General features: G+C 31.3%; 1 long non-coding RNA gene across 11 annotated transcripts; it reads left to right on the top strand.

The window, feature by feature from the left end:
• Positions 1-777: 777 nt before the first annotated feature.
• Positions 778-13,142, top strand: LOC104647789 (uncharacterized). 11 transcript variants are annotated; one of them, XR_011221647.1, is made up of 6 exons: positions 778-2,599; positions 2,867-2,935; positions 5,081-5,159; positions 5,963-6,434; positions 11,340-12,497; positions 12,680-13,142. It is a non-coding gene; the product is annotated as an uncharacterized lncRNA (long non-coding RNA). The 11 variants fall into 11 exon arrangements; XR_011221649.1 differs by having other exon boundaries at positions 11,340-11,427; positions 12,680-13,091; XR_011221650.1 differs by having other exon boundaries at positions 11,340-11,427; positions 12,416-13,091.
• The last annotated feature ends 2,040 nt before the right edge of the window (positions 13,143-15,182 follow it).

Raw genomic sequence — 15,182 nt, 5'->3', positions numbered from 1 at the left:
TATATATATATATATATATATATATATATATATATATATATATATACAACGACATTTCACAACAAAAAGAAACATTTAAGTTGCATAGATTAAACAAGTGTGATGTATATCTTAGAAGAAAAATCAAAATTTTGTTAACATATTCGTAAAAGAAAGTAGGCTTGAACATGAAAGAAATTATCTCTTCTAAACTTGCATAATGAATTTTTTTCAATTGATAAGTGAGTAATTTCATATCTATGTAAATAAATATAATATATAAGCTTATATATAGTACTTTAAGTTATAGAATATCAAAACATTAATTCTTGGAATTAGGTACAATATTTAATTACCTAACTACACGGTCTTTCTTTCCATAATTTCTAAAATTCCCTATCATTTTAAATTATTTCAAAAATTCCTCTTTTCCTTTCATTTTCCAGATAAATTATTTATATCTCTTCCAATCCAACGTTTTTGTTTCTATTTTTACTCCTAAAATCACTCTCATATATCAACAGTTACATCAATTACTCAATTTTTTAATTTCAAATCTATTCTCTCTCAAGTTCATCAATTTCAAGTTCCTAAATAAGGAGAACTATTTCTTCATCAATTTTTTATTTTCAATTCTTTAGATTTCGTTTTTCATTAAAAAATAACGTTTTTAATTTACAATTTACTTATACATATGAATTTTGCTTCGTCTTTTTTATATGGTACCTTGTTTATTTTGTTTTGATGATGAAAACTTTCATGAAATATTCTTTTGTTGGCTTATCATTTGAGTTTTTTTTCTTTTCGTAACCGTCAAAACATTCTTTTGTATCGAGATGGCAAGACAATTTCTTATCTGGTAATGGAATCATTGGATCTTTCAAAATTACTTATTTACCTTTCAAGGTAAACAACATAATGTTTCATCAGTTGGCTTATTGTTTCTATTAAGTATCAATTTGACTGATTTATAATATGTAGTTAGAATTATGTATCAAGTATAATTTTACATTTTTATGTGTCATATTAAAGTAGTATTGTTTTTGTTAAGTATCAATATGATTGATCTATAATAGTTAGAATTATGTATCAAGTATAATTTACATTTTTATGTATCATATTAAAGCCTATTATTTATATTGAGTATCAACATCATTTTTTCAATTGCAGAATATCCTATACTTTATTATTAGTAGATACAAAATTTCAAAAAAAGATATTATGTATATAATATATCATTGCTTCAAATGATACATTTTTACATGTCGTCTCTTTTAACTTTGGCACATATCACAACTATTGATACTATTATTCTATCCATACAAAATTTACAAACAATTAAGTATCAGACACACAATAATGTATATCAAACTAACTTAATGAAAAAATAAAAATCAAAAAATGTAACCAGAACTGAAAACATAACATTTTTTCATTTATCACATCATAAAATAGAATCTAAAAGTACTTCATAAAGTATCTAATTTGGGAATTATTAGATAAGAAGTAGAAAAGTATTTCTAAAAGGCAAGCATCAAAAATCTTTGGGGAAGAAAATACATGTTTGCGTTCCTTTTTTCACCTTCAACACACACAATTTCACTGGTTATTGCCTCAAAATTTTGTATCTCTTCATCACTTTTATCCGATGTATCAATGCATAGTGAATACATACCGAATCTTACCTCATATTTCTTCATTTCTATATACAATCCCCCCCCCCCCCATATAATTCCGAATACATAATGAAGACAAATTACCTTCAACAATGTATCTGATCTCGATGTTTTTTTTTTCAATTCATCAATACCCAATTCAGTTGCAATTGTTGAAATAAGATTTACAAATGAAATATTTTTTCCAAGCACTATCACATCACTTCGTATCTAACATCACTAACCTATGATCCAAAATGCCTTAACAAGATCAAAATATTCATTTTGAATCTTCAGAAAATTGCGTTTCAAAAATGTTTGAATCAATTTTTTAATGTTTTTTCAAAGAACGGAAAGAAGATTCACAATTTTAATTTTAAAAATTATAATTCAGTTAAAGGTTTATGACTAATTGGTTGAAGAAAGATACGTACGCGTGATTTGTGGGAATCAATTAATTTCTGTTTTAATTCCTTATTTAATGCTTAAACTGATAACAACAACTTAATAATTTAAATATCAATCATTATTAATTAAAGCACATGCCTACAATATTATTTATCCGAAAAACACTAAAAAAAGATTTTTATACACTTAAAAAAGGATTTTTAATAATTAATAAAAAAGTAGGGATACACAGTAATTTTTCTCTTATACTATGTGATTTGCCTAATTTTTACGATATATATTCTCTATGTATATAAGCCAAGAAGAGTTGGACTAACACGTCATATATAAGTTGTACCAAAAGTAAAATGAATTGTACCAATAGGGTTAATTTGATAATTTGATTCATGGCTTTTCAATTAGTGTGTATATTCATCTGTGAAAAACGTGTCCTGGATACGTGATATACCCATGTTCCTTTTCATCCATTTTCTTTCCCAAGAAAAAATTCTCTGCAAAATGGAAGGGTTTTGCAAGCTCTCATATGAAATTCTCAGTTAAATTGCATACCTAGGAAGGTATGCGCTGCTTCTTCCCTTTCTTCTTACTTCTCATTTTTGTTTTGCCTTTTGATTTTAGATCTCATTTTGTGCTAATGTTGCATGCACGGAATCTAAACTTCATTGAATGTTGTTGTTATTGTTGTTTACTGCTCTGTGTCCCTATTATAGCTTCGTATTTCAATTTGGTGTGTATTTCATAAATGTGGTGTTGCTTCCGCTTTTGTTCTTGATGCGGGTGTTTTCTCAATTTGTTATTTTTTTTTTATAAATTGGACTTTACAGGTACTTGGAGAACAAAGGAAAGGAAAGAAATTGAAAAGATGTGATGTAGGGAACATTGAGCATTATAAGGTAAATTGAACTTAATTTTGAACCTGAATAGAACTGACAGAGTGGTTGATTGGTAGCAGAACCTCGAAATTACATCTTTTTCCTGTTAATAACAACTATTTTTGGAGTACATACTGCATAGTTTGCTTATTTGAAAGTGGTAATTACTGTGGAACACATTATTGTTAATGTGATAGTCTACTTATTTGAAAGTGATAATTACCGTAGAACTCTTTATTGTTAACGTATTGCTTGATGAATGAGTCTTTTTAAGCATAAGAGTGGAATAAGAGAAGATAGAATTGGACATTCTAGCAATTTTTGTTGATGGAGATCCATGTCCATGACCTAACAGTTTGGCATGGTAGATGAGTCAATTTGAGTTTCATGGTAAATTGAGGATTTGTTGTTGAGCTTTATAGGTACATTTTTGTATGTGACTAAAAGAATAACTAGCACCTTTGGTCTTCTTCTGATAATCTTACATATCAAAACGAAAATTTTATATATATATATATATATATATGTTGGACTTTGAATAACTGGAAGGTTTCGCTATTAGAGTTACCCTATTTAACAACTCTTTCTTCTATACGGAAAGTCCAACATTTCTCCCTCTTTAGTTGATTTGATTTTACAGTTGTATATGCAGTTGCATTATAATGTTGAATACTGACTTGTGTGTATGTATATAAACATAAATAATAATGTGCTTATATAACAAGGTAGACTTTCTTTTAACATGAAGAATACTTTGTAAAATGAGTTATTTATTTTTCATCGAGTGCAATTTTAACATATATTATTCATTTATCTGAAAGCTCTGTATTCATTGTACTACGTCTTTGCTTCTTAAAGAACCTAATTGAGAGAACCAAAACAGACGAGCCTCAAGAGTTGTACAACTTCATGAATAAAAGTAATAAACTTAATTTTATTTTTTTAACATGTGATCCCCTCATTGTATTACTTCAAAAATAATGAATAGTTGGTGGATTTACATAATGTCTCTTTACTTACTGTTTGTCTACTATACATGGATGACCATAGGGTGAGATTGAATTTATTCTGTCCCTATGTAAGATGACATAGTTATGTCAATTATTGTCTCCCAACTCCTTGGAGACTAGATTTTCCATTTTGTATAGGATAGTCACGGGATGAGATAGGGGGCGTTGTAATCTAGCAAAATACAAATGGGATGGATGGGTGAGGATTTAGGGGTAGCTGGTGTAGGATAGTCGGTGAATTTGGAATTTTCACTAAGGTTTTTCAGTAATTTATTTTTTAAAAATAGTGCTAGGCATTTGAAGGCAATTTAAAAGAGTTTTTGGGATTAAAGAAGTTGTTGATGTTTTGATTAACAAAGCTCAAGTTATTTTTTTACCCCACTTTTGTTAATGTTTGTAATCTTATTCTTCATTTTTTGGGATTTTAGTTGCAGAATGAATGTATGAATTTGATGTTTATGGAAGTTTTAGTGGATAATGATTTAGGCTTATTATGTAGAAATTCTACAAAAGGTTATCCAAGTTTAAGAATTTTTTTGATAATTGTGGTGTTTGAGCTAGCTTGCATGGACCTTGACTAATTTTATGGGTACTTGCTACCTCTCACGAGCATAGGCATCAGATAACTCTGTCCCTCGGAGGATGTGACTCAAGGTTTGAGATTCATGAAAAACAAAGTTTGAGTTATCCTTTGCCTTAGTTATGTTAGTGTGCGTCCATTGTTTTGTGCTTATTTCAACAACAACAACAACATCATCAACACACACTGTGTAATCCCAAAAGCGGGGTTTGAGGAGGTAGAGTGCACGTAGACCCTTACCCCTACTTCGTGGAGATAGAGAAGTTGTATTTTTTATCTCTGCAAGAGAGTACAAATTTATTTCTTTTTTCAAGTTTTTTGGATTTTGTTGATCATATGAGCTAATTAGGTAGAGTTTGAAGCTTTCCTTTATATTTTATTTATGATTTTTGTAGAAGTAAGCCACTTTGAATAAATATAGCTCCATGAGCAAAAGCTCCTGTCATGATGAATCCTGCTTATGTATGTTCTAAGCATCTTGATTGTTTATATAGAAATGAGTTGTATAAATTAATATTTTAATCGACATATGGTAAAAAAAATCAATTGATGTCTAATTAATGATCAACTCAACAGGGAGTGGAGTAAAGGTGCAGTGAAGGTTACTAGCTTTAATGATCAACTCAACAGGGAGTGGAGTAAAGGTGCAGTGAAGGTTACTAGCTTTCCTGTTGAGACTTCCGCTGCACAACGATTCAATTATGTACATGTTCTTCACTAGAGAAAAGGAAACCATCCTCCAAGATCAAACTTTTGATTAAAAACAAAATGGCAATGCTATACTATTTTTGTTACCATTATTATTGCAGCTCTAAGTTGATTGAATCTATCTTTGTTGGAGTATAATGCATTAACATTCTGTTATATTTCATATTGAGCTTCACAATTTCTTTACAAAGGTTTCTTCACACTTAGATTATAGCTATTTGTTTTATCTGCTTGAGTTAAGCTATGGGTCGCAACTTTATAGATGTTTCAATCTTTTTCTCATTTTCAGCCAAATATGTTACCTATTGAACTCATACCAATACATTAATATGCAAACTAATGCTAGCTTTAAACTAGCTAAATAGTTCATTATTTTTAACTCTTTTTACTTTTACAGGACCTACTTTATAATGGTAATTTCTGGAGTTTTCCTACACAGTTTATCTCGATTTGTGTATTTTTATTCTTCTTCTTCTGGACATGCATATACATTTGTTTGAGAAAAGTGTTTTTTTAATAATTGTTATATTGCTAGCACATATATTTTGGATGTATGTGCTGGTATGGTCTTTAATATCCTTCGGTCCAAATAGCTTGTCTGGATGTATTCTTTTATATACGATGGAGTGGGCTATACGTGACCCACGTTAAAATCTTTCTTTTCTTATGAGATTTTGATTGAATAAACAATGGTTATTTTAAACGCTGTCTACTGGCTCTCCAACTGATCAGTGGGTTCATGCTGCACAGAAATCGAGACCTGAGAAGGAGGCTGTAGGAGAGACATCAGCATAACAGAAATCATCAAAGGTGACAAGGACCCAGAAAAGGGGGATGTTGAGGAAGAAGGTAATGAAATTGAAAATACAGACTGAAGCGGAGAAGAAACGAAATGTTGGTCTGATGGTAAAGTATCCAACAGAAGATAATGTTGGGAAAGACCACAAGAAGCTGGAGAAGGGATATGCCTCATCAACAAAGTTTTCTGATAATCTTTCTTTCACAAGGCTTGGTTCTGGAAGATTACCTGATGGAGGAATACTTCTTCTTTGCTTGGTATCGTAAACGAAATAACCAAATCGGGACATGGGAGAACATTTTCCAAGCAAACATTCAAAGAGTAGAGTACTAGCTAATACAAATATTGTGCTTGGCGGAGTAGGACCAAAAGAAATCAGACTCAAGGATTCATGTATCATGATAAACTACCGTCCATTTATAGGTACTGAACCCTTTAATTCAGATTGTTGCAGTACAAATATAAGCATAATATGAGTTCTTCCTTGTCATAATTTGTTCATTGGGTGCCATTGCATCTTTTACTTATCTGTTCAACAACTATCTACTAATGATTTTGGGATATCTGGTCAACACAGGCCCAAAAGGTGTAGTTTGGTCGTTTAGTTTCATAAACCAACCAAATATCAGTCTTTTCTATGACATGACATGCTCTAAATTTTAAAGATTTCTGTTGAATCTGATTTTATAAGTTACATTTTTTAATGGGCGTCATTTGTGTAATTTTATTTTGGATATGTGGAATGCCCCTTATTATTTATGAAGACATTCTCCAATGTAAAAGTAAGTACTTATTCAATGTACTTTTACATTAATGTAGTAATTGTGACTTTATGATTTCCTATATGTTGTAAATGTTAGACCATTGACATTTTTTTAGCTTATTATTATTTTGACTGTTTTTTATTTATTTCAATTTAGTGCTTCCTATTTTCTAGCTAGACTTAGTCAACTTTAGTTGCTCAACTTTCTGAAGTTAGTGGCCCCATTATGGCTGTTAGTAGCCCCCTTTTATGGTAGTTAGTGGCACATGTTTTTATTTTAGTTTTAATATTTATATTTTTTTCTTTATATAAATTCAGACTTTCTGCAGATTAATATACACAAGGAATTTCATATGTTCACTCTATTTTTATTTTTTCAAAAAAGTTTCTTGAGTATTTTTGTTCTAACAGTGGCATCAAAGCCTCTAGTTGATCTTAGAGGACAAAAAAAATTATAACCTACAACACAAATGGCATCCAACAACCTACCTTTAAATCCACCATTCACTTTCACTGGTGAAAATTACCAAATCTGTTCTGAGAAGATGCAAGCTTTTTTGGAAGCCAATGAACTTTGGGAAACTGTGACGGAAGATAAACCACTTGCTGCTCTATCAGCAAATCCCACCTTGGCTCAGATCAAATCCAACAACGAAGAGAATACAAAGAAATTTAAATCCAAGTTGCTTATGCAGAAGATACTGTGTTTTACAGAATCGTGGCTTGCAAAAATGCAAACGAGGCTTGGGATAGGTTGAAAGAAGAATATCCAGGCAGGGATAGAACATGTCAAATGCAAGTGTTGAACCTGAAAAGAGAGTTTGAGTCCTTGAATATGCAGGAGGATGAAACTATCAGTAAGTATGCTGATCGAATCTCCTTAATTGTTATAACATTAGACTTCTTGGTGAAGAATTTACAGATAAACGAATTGTGGAGAAAGTTCTTGTGACTCTTCCTGAGTGATTTGAATCTAAGATTTCCTCTCTTGAAGAATTCAAGGACCTGAGCAAACTTTCATTAGGTGAACTAATGAGTGCTCGAAGCACAAGAGCAAAGGAGGACTATGAGAAGAGAAAAGTTCATTGAAGGAGCTTTCTCTGGACAGAACCAAAAAGGAAAGCAACAATTCCACCAAAAGAATAAGGGCAAGCATGATGGAGGAAACAATAGTGGAGATGTGAAGCAGAAGTTCCCTCCTTGCAAACATTGTAAAAGAAATACGCATCTGGAGAAGTATTGTTGGTGGAGAGTCAATGATATATGCAAAAACTGTAAGCAGACGGGACTCATATCCAAGGTCTGCAAATCAAGAGCAAGGGCCTCTGGTGCTTTGCAAGCACAAGTAGCAGAATCTACCGATGCACATGACTAGCAACTATTTGCAGTTTCATACTTCTCAATTAATGAATCCTCTGATTCATGGCTTCTTGACAGTGGTTGCACACATCACTTGTGCAATAATGTTGAACTGTTCAAATTCCCAGATGATACTTACAAATCTAAAGTAAAAGTGGGAAACGGTGAGGCAGTAGAAGTCAAAGGCAGAGGTACAGTGTCTATCTCAACAATATCAGGTATCAAAACTATTTCTGATGTTTTGTACACACTTGATATGAGTCGAAATTTGTTGAGTTTTGGAAAAATGTTTGAAAATAATTATTCTCTGCATCGTGAATGTGTTGTTTCTGAACCTTCTGGAGTAGAGTTATTTTATGTCAAGATGAGCAACAAAATGTTTTCAGATGATTGGGAGAAAATAACTCAGCAGACTTACACTATTACTTCCCAAACATGTACAAACCTATGGCACAAAAGGTTTGGTCACTTCAATCTAAAAAGCATCGCCGAGATGAAAAAAAAGGAGCTAGTGGAAAATATGCCTGAATTTCTTTCTAATGCTCAAGTCTGTGAAACTTGCCAACAGGGAAAGCAAACAAAATTGCCATTTCAGCAAATCAAGTACGAAGAGCTAACCAGAAACTTCAGCTTATTCAAACGGATGTTTGCGGCCCAATGAAAACAAATTCGCTGAGTGGTAACAGATACTTTCTCCTCTTTATTGATGACTACACCAGAATGTGTTGGGTTTATTTCATAAGACTGAAGATTGAAGTCTTTGATGTTTTTAAACAATTTAAAGCTTTAGTAGAAAATCAATGTAATCTTAGTATTAAGGCTTTAAGGTCTTACATTGGAGGAGAATACACTTCTTCTCAATTAGTGGAGTTTTGTAATAGCATAGTATTGAACGCCAATCGACATTACCATACACTTCACAACAAAATGGCGTGTCTGAAAGTAAGAACAGGAAAGTAATGGAGATGACCAGATGTCTTTTGCTCGAAAGAAAGATCCCAAATCAGTATTGGGCTGAGACAATCAATACCTCTTATATTTGCTGAACAGATTGCCTACTAAGGCCTTGCAGGACATGACTCCATATGAAGCTTGGTGTGGGAACAAACCATCAATACACCATCTCAGAATCTTTGGGTGTATATGTTATTATTGAGTTCCAAGAACAACAAGGAGTAAGCTGGATAACAAGGCTCATAACGACATATTTATGGGCTATAGTTCATCTAAAGGTTACAAGATTTTCTGTTTGAAATCAGACAAACTAATTCTCAGCCGAGAAGTGAAGTTTGATGAAGCACCTGGTTGGGATTGGAAAAATCAGAAGACCTCTTATTCTGATTCATTTTCAATAGAGCAGCCTCAACTTTCAAAAGATGAACTAGTGGATGATGTACGAGTGAGGGGAGCTCGATCCTTAAAAGACGTCTATCAGCGGTGTAACTTGGTTAGCTCTGAACCAACAAGGTATGCTGAAGCACAAGACTCTCAGGCATGGAGGAGAGCTATGCAAGAAGAACTAGACATGATCGAGAAGAATGGAACCTGACAGCTTGTTGACAGACCTAGAAATCGCAAGGTAATTGGTGTAAAATGGATTTTCAAGACAAAACTCAATCCTGATGGAACAATTTGCAAACATAAGGCTAGATTGGTGGTGAAGGGATACGCACAACAATATGGTGTGGATTACCAAGAAACATTTGCTCCTGTAGCAAGGTATAACAAAATCAAGCTTATTCTTACATTGGCATCTCATAGTTCCTGGCAGATTAATCAACTTGATGTCAAATTGGCTTTCTTGAATGGTTTGCTTGCTGAAAAAGTCTATGTAGAGCAACCTGATGGTTTCTCAACTCCTGGAAAAGAGGATCAAGTTTATCTCTTAACAAAGGCCTTGTACGGCCTAAAACAAGCCCCAAGGGCATGGTATGAGAGGATGGACAATCATCTCATCCAACTTGGCTTTAGTAGAAGTCAAAGTGAAACTACTTTGTATGTGAAAGTCAATACTGCAGGTGAGTCCTTAATTGTATCAATTTATGTGGATGACATGCTTGTGACATGAAGCAAAATTGAACTAATCCAAAAGTTCAAGGATGAAATGGAGAAAATCATTGAAATGACAGATCTTGGAGTCATGAAGTACTTTCTCGGCATGGAAGTGTTGCAGTCCAGTGATGTAATTTTCATATGCCAGCAGAAATACATTTCGGATATTATAAACAGGTTCGAAATGCAAGACTACAAACCTGTGAGTACTCCAATATCTACTGGTGTGAAGCTTGGCAAGGATGAGGATTCTGAAATAGTAGATGATAGTATGTATAGAAGCTTAATTGACAGTCTTCTATATCTAACCGCAAGCAGGACTGACATTCTATTTGTTGTTAGTTTGCTCTCTAGGTTCATGCATTCACCTAGAGACACACCTCACAGCTGCTAAAAGAGTGTTAAGGTATATTAAAGGAACTAGCAAGTTGTTGGAGCTCTAGAAAACAAGAAACTACAGCTCAATCAACAGCAGAAGCTGAGTACATAACTGCTGCATCTGCTGTGAATCAAGTTATCTGGCTAAGGAAGATGATGAAAGACTTGGGTCATGAACAAACAGAAGCTACCAAGATCATGTGTTCAATCTCAAAATATCCAGTGTTTCATGGTCGAACTAAACATATCAGGATCAAGTTTCATTTTATTAGAGAAGTCCAACAATCTAATGAAGTGTTGCTTGTTCATTGTTCATTTAAGAACCAGCTAGCTGACATTTTCACCAAGTCATTGCCAAAGGAAAGGTTTGAAGATTTGTGGCAAAGAATTGGTGTTTGCCACAAAAATGCGAAGGAGGAGTGTTAGACAATTGACATTTTTTCAGCTTATTATTGTTTTTAGTGTTTTTTACTTATTTCAATTTAGTGCTTCCAATTTTCTAGCTAGACTTAGTCAACTTTAGTTGCTCAACTTTCTGAAGTTAGTGGCCCCATTATGGCTGTTTGTGACACATGTTATTATTTTAGTTTTAATGTTTATGTTTTTTTCTTTGTATAAATTCAGACTTTCTGCACATTAATATACAAAAGGAATTTCATAAGTTTACTCTATTTTTATTTTTTCAAAAAAGTTTCTTGAGTATTTTTGTTCTAACAGTAAAGAAACCATTATATTAGAAGTGTGATTCATGTAGCTGCTTATTTCTCATTGAGAAGGCTTGATTTACTGGACTCGCAACCGGAGCTGCATATTATGGACTAAGGCCTACATTAGAGTTCATAACCTTCTAACTTTTCCATGCAGGTAAGATATTACTTCACTTTCTCAAACTTCTCCATGTTAGCTTTTCTCACATGTCAGAATGGTTGCTATGATACTTATAATTATACTTATAAAATCAACAATGTATGGAGATCAGTTTTATATGACTTACCTAACACATAAATATTTTAGTTCCTCTTGGAGATCCTGCATCATAAATTGTCTGTTTATATAATCATCAAAATTAGGCCTGCTTTTCAACTTCCAGTAAGTTTTGTTTTCCATATATAGCTGAACAAGGGCGAGCAGACCAGTATAGAGTTGTTGCAAATAAAAAGCCTTGAGCATATCAATCGAGATCATGAAATTTATGCACAACTAATTAATTTTGAGGTCGGCCACCTTCAAGTGACTAAACATGGATATGACATCGTATTGAAGTATGGATCACACACAAATGCTATAAGACAAGTTTTCTGCACTAGACTTATATTTAACTCTTTTTTGTCTTCTTATTCTTAAGTTAGAAAAATATATTCCTCTCATTTCTTCATGAATGCCTTGTATTCTATGTCATCCTACGATTAATTCTTTTTATATATCTTAATTTACTAGAGTAAAAGTCATAATTTGGAGAACACCTCCAATGGCTTTAACTTACTGTTATATTGATCGTTGCTTATGCATATATATCAAGCAAAGATTATGAGTCAATGGATGTTGAATTTGATTATAGATGCTATGATGAGAGATGAGAGAAGCTAATAAGAAGTTGAAGAAATTCTAGGCAAGATTCAAAAATATAATCAATTTCCAGTGCATTCATGTATATTTGATTACTTTTCCTTGTGAAGGAAAATATACATGAAGTCACAATTGTAGATTTTAAAATATCATTACTTACACCGTAAATGGTCATTTTATTTTCAGATCATTATATTTTTTACACACTTTTCTTGCATGTATCATCAATATGCATTGTTTAAACTCTGGCTTGTCACCTCAAAATTATCTCTTTGTGAGAAAGCAGATCACTTGGTAAATATAGCGAGAATGATAACGTTGTCCTACACTTTGTATATCTAGGAGTCACAAAATTGCATGTGTACATGGTAAGTATATTTACTTGTATTTACCTTATTGATTTTTAATTTTATTTTCTGCATTTGTCTTTTTTACTATGTAATGTTTGAAGCTTTCAATACATGATTCTCCAATTTTTCGATTTGACTGATATTTATAGATTTTTCAGGTAGCTCAACCTCTTACTAAACCATAATTTTTTGAAATACAGAAGATTGGCTTACAAAGACTAGGGATCCAATGGAAAGGCCCTACCACTATTAAAACAGGTTATGCTCGTGATCTATGTGTATTATGTCTATTATAACAACGCTTGTAGACAAACACACAGGATTCCTTATTGCATTTCCGTATCATCTAGAGGCGTTGCTCAATTCCAAGCTTCCTCAATCTACTTTTTGAGCATGAGATCGATTTTTCTGCTCTTTTGGTCCTGTTTAAGCCTGCAAACCCCATCCCAAACAAGGTTTTGCAACAACTTTCTCAGATAGGGCATATCATTAGTTACCAATACAGTAAGGTTCAAATCCCTCTCAAGAATGGCAGAGTTTTGTATGCAAAATTCAAATAATTGTTCAGTATACGTTTGCATCAAAATAGTTATAGATACTTGTAGTTGTGTATCTTCATGCATTTACCACTGTAAAATCTATAAATCATTCAAAATCGAACAATATTTCTTCAAAAAGGAACAACATAAGATAGAACTTGTCACACCTCTTCCACTTTTATTTTACAATTATTGAGGATATGGCGATGTTTTTTAAAAAAATATTTTTCTTTTTTTTAGAGTCGTCATTTGGAAATGAATTTTTTAGGTGTTCCAAGTCACCTAATATTTTCTAATTTAAACTTAAGAAGAAAAAAACTCTATTATTTTTTATCTACGAAAACAGAGAGTGGGTAAGAAATTCTATTGATCGTCGGGAAGGTATGAGGCACCATTGAGTCTCTTGGTTCTAGCATGGTCGCTTTATTAATTTATATTTTGCAGAAAACATTTTATTGATAAAAAAAAATCTGCATTTGTTACTATGTTTGAGAAATTTGATTGGCCTAGGAGCGTAACCGCACACAAGACCCTCTTTTTAAAAAAAATAAAATACACACCAAGGATCGTAATCGAACACATGATGGTATTTAATTAATTATTTATTTTTTAAATAAAAAAATAAATTAAAATAAAAAACAATTAATTGGTCAATTTTTTAAAAAAATTAAAAAAATGATAAAAATTTATGAATATGTTGCAACATAAATACAAGAAGATGATTAGTCTTTTTTTTTTTTTGCAATTGCGTGTTAGTATTTATATTTTTTTTTACAAAAGAAAACAAATAAACAATTAAGTTTTATCACTAGACAATAACAACAAAAGAAACAAAAATTTCTTTTACAAAATAATAATTAAACACCTTTTAGAACTAGTTATATACTCATTGTAATTTTTTTTATATTGAAAAAATTTCAAAAATAACAAATTTAGTAAAAAAAAAAATTATACAAAATGACCGCATTGACTTACTTGAAAGATTTATCTAATTGTTAGATTATAAGTCAAATTAGCCAAATTTGTACTTTTATATTAATAGTCATTCATATATTTATTTACGAGAATTTTTTTTATTTATTTCAAAAAAACCATATTTAAATATATTTCTTTTATAATATTCTTTATTTATTATTTTTTTTTTGCTGAAATAACCAAATTTACATATTTTTGCAAAAATAATCAGATTTATATTTTTTGTAGAAATAACCAAATATATATTTTTGCAGAAATAAACAGATTTTTATTTTTATTTTTATTTTTGCGAAAATGACCAGATTAATCCTTTTTGTAAAAATGACTAGTTTTTACATTTTTTCATTTTTTTAAAAAAATGACCAGAACCTAAAAAAATTGTGATTGTTATATTTTTTATTTTTGAGCATAAAAAAACAAGAGTCTACTTACTAATAAAGAGGTAAAATTTAAATTAAACACGATTAGTAATATATATGTACATAATAATAAAATTAAACTAAATAAAAAATGCAAACTAAATAACATAGTAATAAACATATTCACATGAGAATCATAGTAAACTTAACTAAATAAGAAAACAATTTAATACAAACAACTTTATCAAAACATAAAAGAAAATATTTTGATTCTAAAATGACATGTGAAATGTAAAAGAAATACCTAAAGTTGATAACAAGCCAAATATGAAAGCGAACTTATTTGAATTCAAAGACCACCAAAGAAGAAATATTTTTAAACAAGAAGAAATTTCTTATGTCTTTTTTTTTCTAGCAATTTTTGTTCTTTCTCTTTTTCTCTCTATCTCCCCCCTCTCTCCCCAAATGAAAGAAGAAGGGAGATTAAATAGGTGTTTAACATTAAACCCCAACTCTTCTTGAAAACTTTAGAGCCAATGCATGCATTAGATTCTTTGTTTTTTCAAGGTGCCACACATGATGACCAATGAAATATTCTTTTTTTTTAATTTCAGATTAATTAAATGACTCTTTTGTCCTTTTAGATGATCCATTTATTTTATTTATTATTTGAATAATAGTTATGTGGGTCATCAGAAAATAATAGACCCAAATATTATTTAGATAACTCATTTCTTTTATTCATTGATTGAATAATAGCTAATGAATTATTTGAAAAATTCTAAAAATAGGCCAAAATGTCATTTAGATGACACTTTTTTTATTAATTG

This window comes from Solanum lycopersicum, chromosome 6 (assembly GCF_036512215.1).
Source record: "Solanum lycopersicum chromosome 6, SLM_r2.1".
In the NCBI taxonomy this organism is placed as follows: domain Eukaryota; kingdom Viridiplantae; phylum Streptophyta; class Magnoliopsida; order Solanales; family Solanaceae; genus Solanum; species Solanum lycopersicum.
The sequence above is the reverse complement of the archived record's forward strand: the minus strand, read 5'-3'. Positions and strand labels throughout refer to the sequence as shown.